Source organism: Triticum aestivum, chromosome 7A (assembly GCF_018294505.1).
Source record: "Triticum aestivum cultivar Chinese Spring chromosome 7A, IWGSC CS RefSeq v2.1, whole genome shotgun sequence".
Lineage (NCBI taxonomy): Eukaryota > Viridiplantae > Streptophyta > Magnoliopsida > Poales > Poaceae > Triticum > Triticum aestivum.
Genome location: NC_057812.1, coordinates 546,576,359 through 546,581,787, shown reverse-complemented (window position 1 = coordinate 546,581,787; position 5,429 = coordinate 546,576,359).

Here is a 5,429-nt window from a genome sequence, read left to right as displayed (position 1 = left end):
AGAACAAGCAACCTCTGGACGACGTTTCCGGTTTGGGGTATGAGGTAAACCGGAAGAAGTGACCTGTTGACCACTGTGCCGGGTTGTGTGACGCCCTTCGGTTTTCTGTGTCTTCAAAGAAAGTTTTTGATCCAAATGAGCAATAGGGTGAGAGCATTTCACTTTTCAAACTGCACGGCGAAATCGTTGAACCGGCACAAGTTCCGAGTCAGAAGAAAAACAAATTACCTCAACATGATCTGCATGGCTGGCCTCCGCATCATCCTGGAAATAATCATTGTCAGTAACATATATGGATAGAAGTCAAGGGAGTCAAACTTTACCTCTTCAGCCGAGTCATCGACATCTTCTGGTGGTTCTGAAGACTCAACAATTTCCTTTTTGGTAGCTTTCTTGATGACCTTGGTCTTACTACGAGGAGCCTTAGCTACTTTGTCTTGAGTTTTCTTTTTCCAAAAAGAGCTTCTGGCCTATGGGATTGCACAAAGGTATTATTATAGCAGTGTCAAAGCGGAGAAGGATAAGGAAAAGTACAAGGTTAAAATATTTACCCCTGCCAGTTTGTTGGAGGCGTAAAAAGGACGCAGACCAATTTGAGTACATACGGCGAGCGGTTCATCGAGTATTTTCTTTACACTTTCACTGACTTCATCGTCCGTCAGTTCTACTGAATTAAACCGTTGAGGATCATTGGTGTTGCCAGTGTATTCGAACATCAATCCGGGCCGGCGGCTTAAAGGAAGAATGCACCATGAAATCCAGCAACGGACGAGATCAACACCAGTTAAACCGTTGGCAAGAAGAGCCCGAAGTTTGGTGAGTTGAGGTGCATAGGCTTGTCGATCTTTGGCAGGCAATCTCTGAGGTAAAGGGTGATTATTGCTGAGCTGGTGCGGACGGTAGCCCGGCAAGGGATTCTCTTCAGCAGGGGCGGTATTCTGACAATAGAACCAGGTTTGGTTCCAGTCTTTTGGATGGCTGTGAAGTTTGGCGTGAGGAAAATCAACTTCTTTCCTCTTTTGGATTGACACACCGCCAAGTTCAGTATTAGGTCCATCAGAAAATTCCGTCCGGCGGTTTAAGTGAAAGAGATCTAGAAAGAGGTCAACAGTTGGTTCTTCTTGCAGATAAACCTCGCAGAATACTTGGAAATTGCATATGTTGGACACAGAATTTGGTCCAATATCTTGAGGATGAAGTTGGAGCCTGGCAAGAACATCCCGAAATTTTTTTGATCCGGGAGGACTGAAACCTCGAGCTAAATGTTGCAAGAATACAATCACTTCTCCATCTTGAGGTTCAGGGGGGCACTCAGGGCCAGGAACTCGCCAACGGAGGACATTTTTTGAAGCCAAAGCGCCGGTGGTGATATATTCATTGATTTGCGTTTCTGTGATCCGAGACGGAACCCAGTTGCAAGCAGCAAATTGTTTCGTCATCTTACAAAGTCTGTAAAAGGAAAATGGACGGTTTACGATTGGCGGTTCGTATGTGTTTGTCAAAATGTTAAACCGGCAATTCAAGGTATACGTATGAAGTGAACCGGGCATGGCTGTTCAAAGTCTAGATGGCGGTTTAAGAGAGGGCTAATGACATACGACGGATTATCAACACTAAAGGATAAACCGCCTTTTGGAGGCAGAACCCCAAGCTGGAAATTTGTTAAGTGTGGAACAAACAGGTTTCACAAGTTGCAATTATTATTTTGGATCAAACGATCGCTCTGGAAGGAAAAATTTCTAGACCTAAAACAGTGCAGAGAAGTTCATACACTCAAAGAGGGCTTCCAAACAATGGAAATGAGATCTATTTTTATGCAAGATAAGCGCAAACAATTGTTGTAGCAGTTCTACGTTGTTTTTACAATCTAAACAGGGTATTGGAGGTGAAAACTAACAAGGGTTTGCATCGGGCGGCGATGACCGCCGACGAACTCAACAAAAAGTTCCAATGCAGATCTGAGAAGGGGAAGGAGAAGAACTCACGGATGTGGACGAGCTGCGGAGGTTCGCCGTCGATTTCTGGTCAGAGTCAGGTCGATGCAGCGGCCTGAGTCGGTGCAGACTGGAAGATCAACGACGGCGGCGATACTTGAGGTCTTCGGGTCGCGAGGAGGAAGACGATGCGGTTTGGAAAGGGAGAAAATGGAAGGCGCCCCGGTTTTATTTATAAGGAAGTAGGATAAAACAGCAGGCGCGAAAATCGAGGAATCGGAGGCGGCAAAAGAGGATGCAGCTGTCGCCTCGATCTTCGGGAATTAATTAAAGAGAAGGGAATCTTTATAAAACTTTTTATACAGGAATGACGTCACAATGATTTACTACAGTAACAGAAGATGACATCATGGCGATTCATCAAAGTTCACAGGGAGAAGACAATATGGCGGTTTACGAGAATTGCCAGAAGTTCAAGGATTGAAGACTGACATGAACAGGTTCAAATCAATCTGGGGCCTAATGTTGAGGATATAACCACTAAGGGTAAACCGCCCAGGAGGGGCCGGTTCACCTTCAGTTATACTGAAGCCCAAGGAAACCCAGAAGATGGCGCTTTACGGATGAAGCTTAGAGGCCCAGAGCCCACAGGCGGTTTAGGGCCCATGATAGTAAACCACCATGATTGTATAAACTTGCATTGTAAGATAAGAAAGAAGAGACCGAGGCGGACACTTGTATGAGCCAGCCTCGGGACTCTGTAGACCGGCCAGGATCCTCCTGAATATATAAAGGGGTGACCCGGCGGCGGTTCAGGGACAGAAAAAACAACAACTCAAAGCCAGACAAAGCGGATTCGCTCCCTGGTCTTCGAAACCCCAGCAATACCAATCACAACTAGACGTAGGCTTTTACCTTCATCGAAGGGGCCTAACTAGTATAAAATCTCACGTCCCTTTGTCCAGTTTAACCCCTTCAAGCTAACCCATAGTGATGGCTCCACGACTAAGTCCTTCCATGAGGACATCTGCCGTGACAATTCCACGATAGGCATCATAGACACATTCAAGCACCCAACTGGTACTACCAACCACAAACGCATAATAGTAATGAACATAAACATAGTTGTTGTCACACCTAAGCAGGTTCAGATCCACACATATATTACAAATATTCAATGGCACTCACACGCCACCACTATATACTAGACTACGGGGGATGCAGTCATAACATAGCACACGGACATAGTTTTAAAAGAACAAGTTGGTACCTTACATTCCTCAACCATAGAATGTAAGGTAGGCATGCGGTATGGAGCATCACGTAAGCACTTGTACTTCTTGTTGGCCTTTTTCACAGCTTCCTATATGAACTTTCGTGTGTTTGCCCGCGTGTTGAAATCTTCATTCATCAACCAGTTCCATGTGTATATTTTACGGAGCTCGACAACCATTGCAGCTCTAACGACAGGGACCCGTCGACCTTCCCACTTTGCAAGGTATTCCAACGTGTGAAAGCCACAGTCATGCCTATAAAGAAAAGAATCAGGTGAACTCAAGAGCAAAAAAAAATCATAAACTTCAATGCAGATGTGACAAAGGTTTAGGATTGATGTGGAGGACACATGAAAAAGATAGTAATTACCTGTTTCCTTGCTTCGTAGTCGCGACATACTCGATTGGAAAATGACTGATCTGGACCCTTGAGTTTTCGTAGTGATGGTTCCATGTCTCTTTCAAGTTGTTGGTAAAGAATTTAGCATGTGTAGTAAGGTCTTCATCAGCTTCTGAACGCATTGAATCGAACACCTCAAATCGTTGGTTCTTCAGGTCAAGGCAAATTGCGTAGTGGTGACCACACTTGTCATCTGGGTTGTTTGGTGCAAGCTCGTGGAACATGGGGAACATGACCTGCAAGTAAAATGAAGGAAAGAAAAAGCAGAGTTCACATCAAAAATAGGAATGATGTAAATTGGAATAATGATATGTAAAAATATTGTCGGATGCAGTAACAGGTACATGAATGACAAAGCAGCAAGGGTCCAAAAAATGCACCCATGGCGAATGTTTATTTTGCCATGTGTAATTAAAAGAAGTTGCCATCGATGTATAAACAAAGTTCCCCAATATTTTAAGTGAACTTTGCACATAAATTGCATTAAACGGTCAAACATATTTTACATGGCAGTTGTTGCCACATATGAAACATGGCTACTGACAAAACATGACATGGAAGAAATATGTACAACAAGAAGAAACACTCACATATTTCTTCAGTGTGAGCTTTAATTCACCATGCGCAGCGAAATGCTTCCTCAAGATCACCATCCCATATTTTGCAGGTCACGCTGTACTGCATAATCGTCTTGTCAGGGCAAATATCCATATGCCTGTTGATGAAGTCAATCCCACATGCAACTACATTCTTGGACATTTCACCAAGTGGCCTCACGGTCTTAGCAAGATCACCCAGGTTGACGTATGTCGCATCACATTGAATGATTTTGGTTCTGTCCAAACATGAGCTGTATGAAAATGATATAACATGAAAGAATCATGTCTACCAAAAAAATAAAAAATAAAACATAAATGACGCATGGCTGCAATAACAAAAAGGGAAATATCGGAGAAAAGCAATTGAGGGGTTATGTGGTGTGGACATTATGCTTTCAGCTCCTTCATGTGCTTGCTGTTCAACCTCGCATTTCCAAAATGCTTGACAATATCGTACAGATGGTTCTGCTCCTTTGTGGCCTTAACTTCGGGCTCATAGTCATCCGCGGGTGGTGCGTGAACTACCCTGTTCTACCTAAATCCAGGGGTGGCACTTCTAATGATATCCTCGGATACAGACTCAACGGGCACGTTAGAACTTGATTGCCCCTGGCCCCGTGAGGACATCGTCTTCAATGCTTCCTCCTCAATCCTGCAGTAAGTTTCATCAAGTGACGGTGAAATCTCCTCAGGGGTGGCTGGAAAGATAAAACAGTGGGTTAGAAACTTGGTAACAACAAGTTATTGTGGAAAAAAGTGTAGAATGTGAACTGTAGGTGCAAATTAGAAAGTGTCCACGTGGAAACAACTCCAGTTGCCATGTGCATTGCACTGTAGTTGCCATGTGGCAACAACCGCAGTTGCCAAGTACATTGAACTGGAGTTGCCATGTTGCAGCAACTACATTTGCCATGTGCTTTTCGAATGGAATTGCCACATGGCAACAACTGTAGGTGGCATGTGGTAGCAAACTGCAGTTGCCATGTGCATCTCATGAGATTTGCCATCACCGGTAAGAAACCAAAAAAGCTTGTGACAAACGTTAGACAAAAAATGTAGAAACAAAATAATAAACACAGAAAAAATGTACCTTGAACTATCGGCTCTACAAACTTCACAGCCTTCCTGCCTTCAGCCATTGGCTGCGCCATCATTGGGGCCGTGCCTGCTGGGGAAGCAAAGGCAATAGGCACAACATCTTGCACCACTAGTCCATCTTGAC